The 18059-nt window shown below is 33.4% G+C and overlaps 1 protein-coding gene across 3 annotated transcripts in view; it reads left to right on the top strand.

Annotated features, from left to right (window-relative positions):
- The window catches only part of LOC123217986 (putative disease resistance RPP13-like protein 1), a 93532-nt gene that overhangs the window by 47982 nt on the left and 27491 nt on the right, over positions 1-18059 (top strand). The gene's annotated exons all lie outside the window — the stretch shown is intronic.

The raw sequence follows: 18059 nt of genomic DNA, 5'->3' as shown, positions 1-18059 counted from the left end.
ATTGAGAGAACTAGTGAATGGTCGAAGCATTGCCAAAAAAGAGTTGAAACATGGATGACAAAGAGACCAACGAACCAAAAATGAGCAAAGAATGTAGGTTTGGCAAACCAAAAACAACCAACAAAGAGACCTGAAATGTGAATGATAAAGAGACATATTGTCATTAGAGAAAAGAACATAGACATTGTGCTTGAACACAATCCGAAAACACGTGAAACAAAGGGCACAACGAAGACGTCTTTAGGGGGGTTATGTTCATGAGGGCATTAGAATGGAGCTTGAGCATTGGAGAGGAAGCAAGACTAATGACAAAATGGTCTTAGGCAAAAGATGATGCTAGAGATGAAGGAAGTAGGCACCAAAAAGGAGTTTGCAAATTGAAAACTAAAAGGGGGTAAAGCTAAAATTTTACAAAACCCTAGGAGGGTGGCTACAAAGCAAAAAAAGATGAGAAGATGAAACCCTATGTTGAGAAAGGGGAGAACCACTTTTCAAACTTGAAAAATATGAAGTTAGGAGGGAGAAAAAAAATCAAAATTGAAGGGTACAAGAGGATATTAACCATTCTAATACCGTAAAGAATTATGTGTTGGCTTATAAATTGAATAAATATTATTGTTGAAATATTGTATAATTTATAATATTACAATGTAAATGAAAAAGGAATCCTAATCCTATGAAAAGAAAATAATATACATTAAATCAGTATCATATCAAATCAAAATCAAATCAATCAAAATTAAATCAAATCAACATTAGACCGAATAAGAAAATATATGAATCGGATCCAATCAAAATCAAACCAATGGGAAAATAAATGTTTTATTTAACAAGTGTTGATGGTATTACTCCAACTATTTTCTTGTACGATAAATACATGTGAAGATACAAGTGACAAATTAAATAGATTCCATGACATTGGAATAAATAAATAAAAGTTATAGGAAAAAGTATCCTAAGCTATAGCATGCACAAGATAGTTCTACTTGCAGAATTTCCAGAAAAGTCAAGTTTGCTAGTTGTATAGTAACTCCTCCAATTAAATATTTATAATTCAAGTAGCTACATATTAGGAATAATTATGGCAGTTTGATTCAACCTGTAACTATGTGATGTAAATGATTTGAAACAATCAATTTTCCTACAAGTTGCATAATACTGGAAAGCTTCCATCAAATCAGATCAGTCCCTAAATGATTGCTAAAACATCCCTAAAAACGTAAAGATATTTTTCAGCTAGCAAATAAATTGAAAGTAGCCGAAATGTAGACTAGATAATAACTATATACACGGAGCAAGAATGACATACACTAGAAACATTCTAATAGAGAACTACAACAAAGAAAAGTAGAAGATGACAAATGTCTAATTAAGGTTTTGTGAGGTCCCCATCTCTGGTGGAATAACCCCAATTGAACGGGCAGTGAAGCTCTTTAAGAATTTTACCCTTAAATTATTGAAGCTCAGAGGCCTGAAGGCATTTCAAAATTTAGTTCCAGATTCACACAAATGCAAATAGATAGATGAGTCAACACAAAACGAAAAGGGAGGGAGAGAGTATATTTTTAAACCCTACAAAAATGAAAAAGTGCTCACAGATGAGTCAGTTTATTAAGTTCACCAATCTCTGGAGGAATGACATCCTGCAGTTTATCCCACCTCAAATTTCTATAAGGTACAAATCAAGTTTACTAATAAATCAAAGCACCGTAAAAAATGAAAACAATACAATACATTAGAAGATACAAAATACAACTTTGACATAAACGCTACAGTGCATAAACATGAAGATTTTTTTACACCCAGAAATCCCTAAAATTTCCTCACATGTTCTCCACGTTCACAGTGTAAATCAGGAAATATTGTGAACATTAATCATTAAATAATGTCCATGCATTTGCGACTAATGAAGTTCTAGCATGCCATGATTGCTTTTTGCACACAAATGCATTTCTGCATCAGGTTTGATCTATCACTTCTAATCACATAGTCATTAGTTGCACTCACACTAGAAAATAAATCATGAAACTCCACAAATTCGTACACCTTAAAGGTTTTTATCTACTGTTATATTATTTTTCATTTTTTTCTTTTTCTTAGTTTCACTTTTCTAAGAACAAAATCATTTCCAAATTGTTCTAGTTGTATAATCATTTATGCTCAAATTTTTATTTTCCAAAAGAAATAAGTTCAGGAGACTTTAGACAGGTTTTAGATGAAGAATTGTAATTTTGTCTCTACACCAACTAAGTTTGGTCTGAAACTTTTGAAAGATTCAGAAGGAAGAAAGGTGGACAACACTTTTTACAAGCAAATTATGGGAACCTTGATGTATCTTATTGCAACACGACCTAATATCATGTATGTAGTAAGTCCCATAAATAGATACATGGAATGTCTAAAGGAAATGCGCCTTGTAGCTACAAAAAGAATTCTTAGATATTTACATGGTACAGATGATTATGGGTTGTTTTACAAGAAAGATGAAAAATCAAATTTATTTGGTTTTACAGATAGTGACTATGCTGGAGATCCAACTAACAGAAAAAACACTTTAGGTTATGTTTTTATGTTAGGATCAGGAGTTGTTTTATGGTTTTCCAAGAAACAACCGATAGCTAATTTGTCAACCACAAAAGTCAAATTTGTAGTTGTAGCAGCACATGCTTCTCAAGTAATTTGGCTATGAAATATCCTTAAGGAGGTTCATTTCAAGCAAGAAGGACCTATTCTCATATCAATAAAACTTTGTGCACAAACAACGATGTGTTACCTTGTAAATGGGTGTTGGCTTATCTTTAATTTTTAACTATCCAATCACATAGGTGACTTATTGCTATTTGTGCACAAAGTTATATAAAAAAGTTCTACACATAGTATTACTCTTCTCATACATTGTGAGAACAACTCAGCTATAAAACTATTAAAGAATTTTGTTTTGTATTAGAGAAACAAAGATATTGATGTAAGATTTCACTTGTTATGAGATCTCAAAAGTAAAGAAATTATTGATATTGTCTATCGCAAAAGTGAAGATCAAGTTGCTAACATATTTACGAAGGCCTTTAAGCTGGATGCATTTCAAAAACTTAGGAAGTTACTTAAAGTTATCCTAACAGAAATTTCAATTTAAAGGAGGGTTTGTTATGTTGAATTAAACTAATGTTTATAACATTAGTTTAGGGGAGGGATTATTGGATAATAATTTCATAACTAGTAGGTGTGTAGTGGATCTCGATAAAGTTTGTAGTGTATGCTAATAAAGTGGGTAGTGTGTCCTAGTTTTTAGGAAGTTATTTTTATGTGTTTTAATGATCCTAAAATATTTGCAAACCACTTCTCCATGTTTAAAATAGTAGGTTAGTGGTTATTTGGGTTTGTTTACAGTAGTGGATTAACGGCTATTTAAGTTTGTTTAAAGTAGTTGATTAGTTGTTCCTAAATTCTTGTCCATATTCATTTTAGGGGGCGTTTGGTTTGGGTAAAGTTTTATTATCAAAATAGAAAGCTTACCCTGAAGAGAAATTACTTAGAAGATTACTGGGTATAAATTATTACTATGTTTGATAAAATTTAGTAGTTATAAATAATTATTGTGTTTTGTTAAAGGTAATAAAAGATTACTAATAAATTATTTTACTTAAATGCCCTTGAATATAATTATTTTTAAATATTTTTTATATTATTTATCATATTAATTAAAAGTAAGTTTATTTTTGTCTCAAAAAATTAATAAATAATAATATAATTATAATAAAATCAAGATTACCTTGATAATCCTTAAATACCTAAAGTGAAGCACCTATATTACATGTCACGTTAGCATTGGTAATATAAGATTACTGTAATATTTTATTATTGACAAACCAAACAAGAGAATAAAAGATAAATTACTAAGTTAATCTTAAAAAATTGGAACCAAACACCCCCTTAGTGTCTATTTTCTAGTTACCAAATTTTACTGTACAATCTATTTAAAGGCTTTTAGTTGATGAATAAAGTATGTAGAAAATTTCTCTTCTTTTTCTCTATATATATATTTTTTTTGGGCAACAAGAATATGAAAATACAAACTATAATCATTACAATAGTGAAGAAAACCAAATAAGGAAATATGATTGATAAAGAGAAATAAATATCTTTTGGATTGTAAACAACCCATTGCAAATATTCTTCACAATCAACATCTTGAAAGGAAACATGAGGATTGTAGGGAATGATTTCAAGAAAGAATCATGATGTCCAATTCTTTCAATAGCCGCCCTTAAGCTAGAACTAAATCATATGTCAGTTGCCAAGTGTATAGAATTGAATATCTCTTTTGAAGGATTGCCAAGGTAGAACTAAATTTGAATTGAGGAAGGATAGTTGTGCTCTTGTTATCGTCTTCTTGTGTGTTGTGTGTAAATGGAAACAAGTCTTCATAGAACACTACACCTTGAGACTTAGTGATCCTTTTAGTTTGTATCTCAAGCACTTTGTATCCTTTCTTTCCTAGGATGTACCTCAAAAAGGAACAACAATACCCTCTAGGTTTGAATTTATCTAATGGCTTGGGTTTGTTATATGTGTAGCAAAGGCAACCAAAAACTCTTAGATAATCATATAAGGGTTTTTTATTAATTATATAACACTTCATGTGGTGATTTCCCCTCAAGTTTTGGTGTGGGCATCAAATTTATTAGGAAAGTAGCAGTTAGAATATACTTACCTAAAGTGGTACGTTGGATTGAAACTTCAGGGCTCATGTGACCTCAAGGAGGTGTTTGTGTTTTCTTTCAACTACCTCATATTGTTATGGAGTGTGCAGACATGATGTTTGGTGTAGTATTCCTTCACTGAGGACAAATTTTCTAAAATTACTTAGAACTAGTTTTGTGGTATTATCTAATCTAATGACTTTCACTTGTTTTTCAAACCAAGTTTGGATCATTTTACAAAGTGTCTAAACAATGTTGGTGCTTTAGCCCTATTCTTCATGAGATATACCCACGTTGCCCTTGAAAAATCATTAACAAGCATTAAAAAAAAAAGAATAACCATCATGTGTTTGCGTATGTTATGGATCCCATATATCAATATGAATAAGTTCAAAATTTTCTTTAACTTGGTTATTACTAATTAGAAACTTAGTTTGACATTGTTTTGCCTGGTGACACACATTACAAAGCCCTAATTATTTAGTTGAAACAAAAATATCAAAAGAAGCTTGCATTTTTGAAAAAGAAATATCTCCTAATCTTCGATGGAAAAGTTCAGCTTTTTGAGTAGTTTTTGCTACACTAACTTAGGCCTCCTTATTTAAATGATAAAACCCTTCCTTGAGGATTCCTTCTCCTACAATTTTACTGGTTGCAAGGTCTTGTATCACACACTTATTGGGTAGAAATAAAACCGAACAATTCAAATCCTTTGTTAGTTTACCAACAAAGATTAAATTGCAATTAAAATTTGGTAAACATGGTTGGGCTTTTGGATCTCTTTCTATATGGAGAAAACCCCATTTGTTTCGTGTTAAAAGTCTAACCCACTATATTCATAAATTAGAGCAAAATAAAGTTCAGTAGACATATATATATTCATAACAGACAAAAATCTGAAAATATGAGAGAAAAAAAAGAGAAAAACACTGTTTTGGATCTTCAGTGGGCGTTTATAAGAGATTTTCCTAGTTTTTTAATTTCACCATTGAATTACTCTGATTTTTAGTTGTTGGTAGAAGACTTATTGTTCTTTATTCTAACAGTGGAGATCACATTTTGTTTTTCAAGTAACCTATTATCTATGTTGAAACATGGTTGATTATGTGTTGCAGTTCTATTTAAACAATTCTTAGAAAAACTTCTTTTTCTATTTTGTTTATCGTTGGATTGCTTTCAAATTTCGACAACATTTTAGGCATGTATGGTGATATAATTTGGATGGTGGAGATTTGTTCTTTATGCGTGTAACGTGAGATATAGGCTTACAAGGTTTTCTATGATATTTTTTTAATTTTTTTGCAGTTGTGTTATTGCATGTTTTGTTGATTTAGAGGATTGTGCACCCATCCGTAGACTAAAAATTGTGTACCATTATTTTGGATATAATGGATTGGTTTATTTGAGCAATTATATTTTGGTTGATAATTTGTTGCTACATAGTTTAATGAAGAAGGTGAAAGTTTGATTTTGGTCTTGTTAGTTTGATTGCTTTCTTCCCAACAAACATAAAGCATCTTTTAGAGTTATTACTTTAGTTATATCTGCATCCCCAACTAAATGTACTTTAAATTTATGTCCATTTGGCAAAGTTACTTTAACAGGAAAAACCAATTTTGTATGAGATTGATATGATGCATCACAAACTATATGATCGAATTCACCACTATCAAGAATCCATTTAGTTTTAGAGTTACCAATGAAGTTTACATTATTTTCTTTTGCTAATAAAGCCAAAAGTTGAATTTATTGTTCTTGTGAGAAGGTCATGTGAACTAACTCCTTCTCCTCTATTGCGACTGCATTAGTTACATGCTTTTCTTTCTTCTTTCCTTGCCAATTAGGTGGATAACCCACCAACTTGAAACAATTTTCTTTTACGTGTCCAATCTTTTGACAGTGGTCACATTTAAGCCTTTTTCCTTGATCTTCACCTTTTTGGTTGTGAAATGTAGAAGCGAATAGGCATTCGGAAGACTTGGTAGAGGGTCCTTGCAAAGAAGGTTCGATCTAATGATGTCATATGTCTCGTTCAATCCTAAATGAATAAGCCTTTCTTCCTCGTTTTCTTTTGTAGCTACACTGCGTGTGCACCCCTTGCATTCAACCTTGTGAGGCTTAGAAAAAGAGCCTAAGTGCTCCCATAAATTCTTCATCTTTGTATAATATGCAGAGATGCTCATGTCTCTTTGTCGGGTATTGCTCAATTCTCTCTTAATTTCTTGAATCCTTTGACAACTACTTTGAGAAAATCTTTCTTCCAATTCTGTCCATTTTGCTTGAGCTGTATCATGATATATGACATTGTCATGTAGTGCTCCATTCAAGGAATTAAGTATCCAAGACATCACCATGGAATTAAGGATAATCTAGTCTTCCTCATCTAGATCTCCTTTCACTAGTTTAGGAAGCCTTCCATCAACGAAGACCATCTTCTGCCTAGATATGGGTGCATTCGTAACAACTCTTCTCCATGTTGAATAGTTGGTTCCCTTGAGCAAATGCGTGACTAGTTGATCTCTTGGCCTATCTGAATTGCTCAATTGATCATGGGGAGCTTTTCCGACCTTGCTCGTGGATGCCATAATTCTTTGCAGCTACGATTAAACAGTTTCCTTGTCGAAATAGTTTAACACTGCTCTAATACTATTAAAAAAAATGAAAAGAATGATATATATATTTTTTTCTTTGTATCTGTTTCCATGAGAATAGTACAATATATATACAAGAATATGAACATACAGACTATACTCATTACAAAGGTTTAAAAATAATAATAATAAGGAAATAAGGTAGATAACGAGAAATAATATCTTTTGGATTGTAAACTAGTCATTGCAAATATTCTTCGCAATCAACATCTTGAAAGGAAATCTGAGGATTGCAGGGAATGATTTCGGGAAATAATCATGATTTCCGATTCTTTCAATATAATGCTTTGGGTTGGGAGAGACTGGATTGGAGCTGGAAAGTGGAAACTGGATAGTTGATTGGAGAAATGTTATGGACCTTGAAAATGATATTTTGTTTTTGTATTCACACTTTATTTTTATTTTTTTTAATTTTAAATCAAAATAGATGATGTTCAGAGCAGTACCAAACGACATCGTTTTGAAGCATAAACCAATAACATAAGGTATGAACCAAGCTAAACCTGAACATCTCCTAGTTCAAGTTTGTTTATAAAGCAAAATAATATGATTTGAGTTTGGCTCTAGATCATTGACCCAAAATTAAAATAGATCGAGTTTAATTCAAATAAAAATGGTTCGATTCATGTTTGACTTGAGTTCATAGCTCGAATCTGTGATTTAAATTTGTGGTTTTACTCCGTAGTTCATTAAAAAATGACATTGTTTTTCCAATCATGGATAAAACAATATTGTTTTGAGAATTACTTGATATAACTTGAATCGAGTCATAAACAAAATTTGAACAGAATCAAGCCATCTTCTAACTCTTGAGTTGAACCAAGTTAAACTCCTTTTAGTTTGAGTTCAGCTCGATTGTTTGAAATAAACTTGGGGTTTGAGCTCAACTTAAATTTGAGTTAAACAAATTTAAATATAATCAAATCGAATTGAATCAATTTATAAGATTGAACTAACTCGATTTGAGTCCAACCCTACCAATAACGATACGTTTGCCAGTTTTTTAGTGAGAAATTTACAAGTCCATTGTTAAAAGTTATTTTATTTTATTTCAATGAGGGAATAAATAATTAATTGTTAAAATCATTAAAATAGTATTTATCACAGCCAGATATCCATCCTCTTGCTATTTCCGTTGCTAAAGACTATTTTTTTGTAGTGTAAGACACTACTTAGATCGGGTTGCACAAACCCACCTCTCTCAAAGACTTTCAATAAGTGGATTCAAAGATTCGGAGTTTTAATCTCAAAGGATTTTTTAGCATAAAAATGTAATTAAGGAAATCCAAAATTTGCAATTACTGAAACATATGTTCGCTTAAGTTCCATTAAGAATTAATCTTTTATGTAAGAAGCAGTTCTTGAGGAGTTATGAGACCTCTGTAACATGAAAGCTCACGTCTTTTCTGCAGAATCAGAGAGTGCAAAAATCTCCAGTGTCACATCTCTTGAACTTCTGGAGACGAAAAGCTATCCTGTTCTTGAACCTTTTTCAGAGAGGGCTGTGGCAACAGAGCAGTAAATGTAGGCTGTTCTTGAATCTTTTATGCATGGACTGAAATTTGAGTGAGCTTTTTTTGTGCTTGTTATTTTGTTTGGCTTGTTCTGCGTTTTTTGTTCTCTGGTTTTCTACTCTTTCTCTTTCAAACGATTCTATGGTTGGTCCTTGAATGGAGTTCAAGACTTCAGGACCAGCAGACGAAAGGATTTCAGCTTAAAGCTCAAATTTTTGAATTGCAAAACGTTTCAAGTATTCTTATAATTCTAAAGTTTTAAGGCAATATTTTATAATTTATGCATAAATATTGTGGATTAGGGCAGATTGGTCTTATTTAATTTATACAAAATTGAATCAGTTGCCGAGAAGGTAAATGTTGCAGGAAAGCAGCATCTCAGAGAAGGCCTGCATGCCAAACGAACGAATACTTGGAAGATAATGTTACTCTTACGTTTACACGTCAGATGATTATCAAGTAGAGACATGCACAGTGCCACTTTGGTCAGGTCATTTAAGCATATATTGTGGTATTTTTTTTTTAAAATTCAATAAAATACCTTTTAATTTTTTATTCTTTAAAAAATTTACTGTCACTGAATTTTATGATTAATTTTGCAATTTTTTCAGTGAGATACAAGTTGATAGATTAAAACCCTGATTTAGAGTAAACTTATTCATGTTCTGTATTTTCTTCTTGTTTTCTTTTTTCAATTTTATAAGTGAATGAAGTGCTCTCCCTCAATATTATGTTTTCTAGAGCACGCAGCAAGTGGACTGTTGATTGAATTCATAGTTGGAGTACTCCATTTGAATGCAAGAAATAATTTGATCTGAATTTAAATCAAACAAACTGATTTTGAACTTGAGTCTTGTTCGCACTAAACTAATTCAAATCTAACTCTACCCATTTAGACAGTATCCACTCGTTAAATTTGATCTGAATTTTTTGATTTTAAAGTTAAATCAGATGAACTGATGTTGAACTAAGTCTTCTTTGAATCCAGCTCTACCTGTTTATATTACTTTTTCATTTCAATTTATAGACTTTCATGTGCCTACTATTTTCAATTCATTTTTTTTAGTAATATTATATGTGCACACTTTTATTATACAATTTGAATACACAGAAATGTATCACCATATGATTGGATATTACTTTATTTTTAATCTAAAATCATTCATTTATGTGATGACACATCATCTACATACATAAAATATATATTAAAAATATGTACACATAATTTTATCTTTTAAAACCCATTTATATTACTCTTTCATTTCAATTCATAGACTTTCATGTGTGTACCATTTTCAATTGAATTTTTTCCTTTATAATGAAGAATCTGGGCAGAACCATGCCACCGAGGACTTAAATCTAAGGGAAATTATTAAAAATAGGCAAAATTAAAGGGGTCTAAGCAAAATTGCCCAAAAAATTCAGGTTTAAGCAAAAATGCCCAGGTTTTGTGAAATGACGAAACTGCCTCCATATATAAACACAGCAAATTTTCACTGTGTAATTCAAAGAAAACCCCACCTCCTACGGCAATCCCACGGCGAACGTCATTTCGGCCAATTTTCTTGCTTTCCGGTAACCGAAAATGGCAAAGAAGATTAGTATATCTCTCGTGATCTTGTTTGGATCAAGTTATTGCTCATATTATTGAGATTTGATTGAGATTTTTGGGTTTGAAATTTTAGGGTTTACGGTTTGAATAATGCTTAAAATGTTTTGATTCTTGGTTGTTTTCGTTGAATTGATTGAGGGCTTTTGTGTTATACAACGTGTAGATTTGATTTTCGTAAAAATCGGAGGCCGAAACGACCAAAATGTGGTCGAAAATGGCTGCCGAAGAGATCGGCAGTCCGACGTGGGAATAGTGTTTCCCACGTCAAGCAGGTGCATCCCACGTTCAGAAGACTTTGACCGTTTTTTTGGGGGGTAAATTAGCTTTTTTAAAGTATTGGGCGTCGTGGGAGATCCTTAGCCCACGTCGGGTTTTTTTGCAATTTGTCACGTCAATGTGAGTTTGGCGAAATAACGAAAATGCCCCTTATATAAACACAGCCAAATGACTTATTTCCCACTGTAAATTTCGCGATTTTACTGTGCATTTCAAAGAAAAATCAAAACTTTTCACGGCACCATGTTCATCTCACGGCCGAGCATATTTCCGCCAATTTTCTTGCTTTCCGGCATTCGCAAATGGCAAATAAGGTTAATATATCTCCCGTAATATTATTTGAATCAAGTTATTGCTCATATTATTGAGATTTGATTGAGATTTTGCGCCTTGAAATTTTAGGGTTTCGATGTTGAACAATGCTTAAAATATTTCGATTCTTGGTTGTTTTGGTTGAATTGATTGAGGGGTTTTATGTTATACAACGTGTAGATTTGTTTTATGTGGAAATTGGAGGCCAAAACAACCAAATTTTGGCAGAAAATGGCTGCCGAAGAGTGCGGCAGTCCGACGTGGGAACAATATTTCCCACGTCAAGTGCGTTCATCCCACGTTCAGCAGTGATTGGCTTTTTTAGGGGTGTAAATTAGCTTTTTTAAAATATTGGGACGCCGTGTAGATTCCTTAGAACAAAGCGGGTTTTCTGATATTTGTCATATAACAGTGGATCTGTTTAGAATAGGAGTTTTCATGAGGGAGTAAATTGAGAATTTTCTTATCTAGGGTTTCTAATCATGTAGTTTTCGAATTTTATATCCGTTTTGTCTGTTTTAGGGTTTTTCAAGTTTTAGAATTCGAATTTCAGTTCCGTCTTTTCGAATTTCATCATTTTGCGAGATTTTGACTCTTATTATTCAAATTTTCGAAGGATTTTTTGATTGTTCCCAATCTAGCGTTTTTCAACTTTTAGAATTCGATTTTCAGTTTCCTTTTTCGAATTTTACCGTTTTACGAGATTTCGACTCGTATTTTTTAGATTTTCGAAGGAATTTTCGATTGTTGTCATTCTAGGGTTTTTCAACTTTTAGAACTCGAATTCATTTCCATTTTTTTGAATTTCACCGTTTTACGAAATTTCGACTCATATATTCTAGCTTTTTGATGGATTTTTCGATTGTTGCCGTTCTAGGATTTTTCAACTTTTAGAATTTGAATTTCAGTTCCATTTTTTCGAATTTCACCGTTTTGCGAGATTTTGACTAGTATTTTTCAAATTTTCGAAGGATTTTTCGATTGTTGCTATTCTAGGGTTTTTCAAATTTTAGAATTCGAATTTCAATTTCGTTTTTTCGAATTTCACTGTTTTCTGAGATTTCGACTCGTATTTTCCAGATTTTCGAAGGATTTTTTGATTGTTGCCATTCTAAGGTTTTTCAACTTTTAGAATTCGAATTCCATTACCGTTTTTTTGAATTTCACCGTTTTACGAGATTCTGACTCATATTTTTCAGATTTTTGAAAGATTTTTCGATTGTTGCCACTCTAGGGTTTTTCAACTTTTAGAATTCAAATTTTAGTTTCATTTTTTCGAATTTTCCCGTTTTACGAGATTTCAACTCGTATTTTTTAGATTTTCGAAGGATTTTTCAATTGTTGTCATTCTAGGGTTTTTCAACTTTTAGAATTCGAATTTCATTTCCGTTTTTTCGAATTTCACCGTTTTACGAGATTCTGACTCATATCTTTTAGATTTTTGAAGGATTTTTTTATTGTTGCCACTTTAGGGTTTTTCAACTTTTAGAATTCGAATTTTAGTTTCGTTTTTTCAAATTTTCCCGTTTTATGAGATTTTAACTCGTATTTTTTAGATTTCTGAAGGATTTTTTAATTGTTGTCATTCTAGGGTATTTCAACTTTTAGAATTCGATTTTCAGTTTTCTTTTTCGAATTTTATCGTTTTACGAGATTTCAACTCGTATTTTTTAGATTTTCGAAGGAATTTTTAATTGCTACCATTCTAGGGTTTTTCAACTTTTAGAACTCGAATTCTATTTCCGTTTTTTCAAATTTCACCGTTTTACGAGATTTCGACTCATATATTATAACTTTTTGAAAGATTTTTCGATTGTTTCCATTTTAGGATTTTTCAACTTTTAGAATTCGAATTTCAGTTCCGTTTTTTCGAATTTCATCGTTTTGCGAGATTTTGGCTAGTATTTTTCAAATTTCTGAAGGATTTTTTTATTGTTGCCATTCTAGGGTTTTTCAACTTTTAGAATTCGATTTTCAGTTTTTCTGGATATATCAACTCATATTTTCTTATTTATCGTCGATTTTTCGATTGTTAACATTCTATAGAAATCAAATTTCATTACAATTTTTCTGAATTTCACCTTTTTTGGCTATATCGACTCGTATTTGATAGATTTTCTATCGATTTTTCGTTTCTTAACATTGTAGGGTAGTTGAACGTGTAGAATTCGAATTTTAATTTCATTTATTCGAATTTCATTGTTAACAGACACTTAATTCTTGTTTTTTAAGTTTTGTCATTTCCTTTTTGATTATTTGGTATTTTTCATCTTTTTATGTTTTCCCACGAATACATTTGTTTACATATTTGTTTTTATGAATGTCTAACAAGTTTTTTATATTGTTACAGGATATTTCTCGCAAAAGGAGACGGGTTGACAGTGAGCTGCGATTCCCCGACGAGTCCAGACACTTCCGGGCAGATACGATATGTCGTGCACAACGTGCCGCATTATCTCGGGTTACTTCTACATTGACCGCAGATCAGCTACGACTATTTGAGAGGACATGTTTCGGGATCTCCTTCGTTTACCCGAAACCAAATTCTCCGGGATGTTGGTTCATGCTTTTCTACTCCGATAGCTATATTGACCTTCTGCCAGAGACGAGTTTTGGTTTAGGGTTAGTGGGATTGATGTGAGATTTAGCCCGTTTGAGTTTGCGCTGGTGACAGGTCTTTTGTTTAGTCGACGGACTGATGTTTCTTCCTATATACCTCGCTTATCCGGTCGTAGGATCAGGGATACATACTTTCGAGGTTTTTCGACGGTGCACTATCACGACTTAGAGCGTGTTTTCTTGTCAAAGCCATGGGGGGATGACGATATTGACGCTGTTAAGATGGCCTTGTTGTATATTCTTCACATTGTTTTGTTGGGGAATGATCAACGAAAGAAGGTGTCTACGGATTACTTTCAGTTAGTTGATCATTTGGACGGGTTCAATTCCTACCCCTAGGGCATTGCTGTGTGGCAGATGACATACGATTCTATGTCACAGGCGAGTGAGAGAGTATGTTCCGGATGAATGCCTGAAATCCATAAATACGACCTTTACGGATTTCCTTTCGCATTTCAGGTAAGTTTTATATTATTATTTATATTTATTAATTGACAAAAATATAAATTGATTTATTTACATCGTAAATGAATGTATTACAGTACTGGATATATGAGACTCTAGAGACGTTATACGATTGGATTGACCTTGTCCATCCCTATTCGTCCCCACGGATGTTTAGGTGGCGTACGCGAGACGTCCCTGGTTGGACTCATATCGGTCGTATTTTTACTGGTGATCCGGTATGTACTATTTAATTAATAAGTCGATTAATTCATTATGTGTTACAATTATTTTGACTTATATATCTTCATCATTAGGAGGATGTCACATTCCCTCTTCGTCCATCATTGATCAAGGAGGGTTTACCGTGGTACGCTGAGATTCGTGAGTACACTGGTTCACCCGATGTTGATTCCTCCTCATCTTCTTCGGTTCTGATCGTGACTAGAGACAGGGCTTATCCATCCTCAGGACCTTCAGATGTACCCGTCGAGACTTCTGAGACATATGAGGAGCCTATTTAGCCTCCTGTTATGGAGCAGCCTATATGTTCCCCTGTTGTTCATAGCCCACGGACAACAGACCATCCTACAGTGGAGGACCACCCTAGCGTGGAGGAGCACCCTGGAGTGGAGGACCGCACTACCTATCATGCCCACGAGCAGTGTCCCCCATTCGTATCACCCCGTATTTCTACATCAGATGCTACATTAGCGCACTGGGGTGCTACGATTTTACGTGAGATATCGAGTTTTCGTGACGATATCTCTTCTCAGATGTCTCGATTACGTGACGATATTTCTTCCTAGATGACTCGATTAGAGGATCGTATGACTCGTTTGGAGGACATCGTCACGCGTACATATCCAGCCCCCGTCGCTGAGGTTGTAAAACTACTTCTAATTTATTACTTATATAAAATGTCTACAGTGTAATTATTCTGACAACTATTATTACATTCGTACAGGAGAGGGACGACGTTATTGGGACGACCTCCCCCATTGATACCGCAATACCATCCTATCAGTCACATGAGGTACGTATATAATTTCAAATTTATATTTAATGCCCCAATGTTGTTATTATATTACAATATCGTTATATATAAAATGTCACTGAATAGATTTAATGTTACTATTATCTTAGGGTAGTCGACAGGATGGGACACCGGTTGACCCTTCGGTGACTTCACCGATCCGATATGAGGTATGTCACTTATCATTATAACTTAATTTTTAATACTATTTTGTTATCGATTAATTCATGGTATATATTTGTATAGGGTCTTCGTCATGAGGAGGGTTTACCAATCGGATCTCCTATCGCTTTAGATCGTCCACTGGAGGCATGAAAATTATTGTTCATATGATATTTTATATTAAATATCATTAACCATTTTTTCCTTTTGATGCATATAGGGACTCGACATTGACATATCATCGATCGAGGGTTATCTCCGAACACCTTCCCCGGAAGTTCAGGTTATGGGGATTTAAGAAATATCATTGATCAATTTGTCTTTAATATTATATATTTTTTAAAATGATGTTTTGTCTCTTTTTTAGGACGAGCGACTCTGGTTACTTGTTGATATCCCGAGCTCGACCAAAAAGCTTGTGGATATTAGTTCACAGGAGGAGAACTTCCAAGAGGATGTTTTTGAGACCGTTCACATTGAGGTTTGTCAATTATAATTACTAAATAAATATAATTGATAAATATATGTCACTAAGATGTTTTAATATATAATTATGCAGTCTGTCGATGGAGCACGCGTTGTTGACTTGATCGCTTCTCAGGATTCTCCAGTTAAACCTCCTCCAGCATACATAGAGAAGGTAACATAAATCGAATAATGTGTATGTTTTTGTTGAATGAAATAAGGAATTAATATTTTTTTGTAACATGCAGTTGGTTCGTACAGCACGTGGTCGGATCGTCTGGAAGGGTCCACTGGTTCGCACCCCGTATACAAATCCACTCAGAGGGAGGGCGAAACGATAACTCAGGACAATTCCATCCTCTGCGCCAGACCGTGAGGAATCTTTCCTCACATGGTATACCAGAGCTGCGGCTTCTGACACACATGATGTGTACTTCATAGGATCGAAGTCGAAGGACAGCTTCTGGAGGCTTGTTGTAGAGTTACGCGAGTGGTTGACCGACGATGTGAGTTGTCTATACTATATAATTTGGTAAATAGCTAGATATATTTATTAATAACTAACACGTGAACTTGTTTATATCATTTTAGCATGTGGATTCTTTTTTGGCTTTATTACGTCGGCAGCAGGACGATCACCAGTCGACTATCTCACAGCGATGGACGACTGCCCACACATTCTTTGGAGGCCATATTGAGATGGCCTGGAAGAGTTGGCAGACCACACCGATTGACGAGTTTGAGTTTTCGGGGCTCTTCACGAGGATGGTTGATGTAGTGTACACCCCGGGATTGTTGTACAAACCATGGGGGATGGTCGATCAGGTAGAGTTTATATATATGTCTATTACATTCAATTGATTAACGACAATGATAAGTAACTAAAATATCTCATTGTTTAAAGGTTTTCATCCCTATAAACTTCGAGAACGCACATTGGGTCGTCGGAGTTATAGATTTCCGTGAGTGATCTATTACGGTATACAATTCAGAGGTTTCATATTCAGGGAATATAGGGACTTTGGAGCAGCGCATGCGACCGTACATGACCTTTATTCCCGCGTTATTAGAGGCGATGAGTTTTTGGACAGCTTCTGGAAGGACTCCACGACGTGATCCCCTCACTTTGCATCGAGCGTCGGATGTCCCTCAGCAAGGATTGGGCTCCGATGACTGTGGCGTGTTTATGTTACGATTTTTTGAGTGTTTGGCGTTGTCACGGAGCTACGTTTTTCCCCGAGAGTCGTCTATCACTATGCGTCGACGATTAGTGACGCAGTTGTATTTTCATTGTATCAAGTAGCTCACGGATGTATATTTATCGTTATTTTTATGTTTAGATGTATATATTTATTGTATGTGCATATGTGTATGATATACTTTCTTTGTGGTTATATATGGATATGTATCGTATTTGATTTCATTTTTTAAATAATATTGTCAAACATTGCATTTAACCCCCATATTATGACATAAAAACTAGACTTAACAAATAAAATTAAGTTTTAGGCTATGATTGGCATAAATACCTTTTTTCGATGAATAGTATTTTTTTGAGTCGAATTCAGAAATACGAACTTCTTTTGTCTGAACGAATCCTTACTAATTGATGTTGAAAAAAAAATGAAAGTGAGAGTGAGTGTTTGAGTGATATGAGAAGTGTGTGTAAATAAAATGAGTGAGAAGGGTTTATATAGATGAGGGGAAGGGTAATTTTGATATTTTAGAAAAAGTAATGAAATAAATAAATAAATATGAAAATGCCTTTACAATGTAAAATATCCAAAAACCCCCCATATTTACCTTAAATTCTTTAACCCCCCATACTTGTCAAACATTGTATTTAACCCCCATATTATGACATAAAAACTAGACTTAACAAATAAAATTAAATTTTATGCTAAGATTGGCATAAATATCTTTTTTCGATAAATAGTATTTTTTCGAATTGAATTCAAAAATACGAACTTCTTTCGTCCGAACGAATCCTTACTAATTGATGTTGAAAAAAAATGAAAGTGAGAGTGAGTGTTTGAGTGATATGAAAAGTGTGTGTAAATAAAATGAGTGAGGAGGGTTTATATAAATGAGGGGAAGGGTAATTTTGACATTTTAGAAAAAGTTTGAAATAAATAAATAAATATCAAAATGCCTTTACAATGTAAAATATCCAAAAACCCCCTATATTTATCTAAAATTACATTTAACCCCTATAGTGAGTAAGGAGAGTTATATAAATGAGGGGATGGGTAATTTTGACATTTTAGA

The sequence above is a fragment of the Mangifera indica genome, chromosome 6 (genome assembly GCF_011075055.1).
Source record: "Mangifera indica cultivar Alphonso chromosome 6, CATAS_Mindica_2.1, whole genome shotgun sequence".
NCBI classification, from domain to species: Eukaryota; Viridiplantae; Streptophyta; class Magnoliopsida; order Sapindales; family Anacardiaceae; genus Mangifera; species Mangifera indica.
This window is presented reverse-complemented; position numbering and strand designations above follow the sequence as displayed.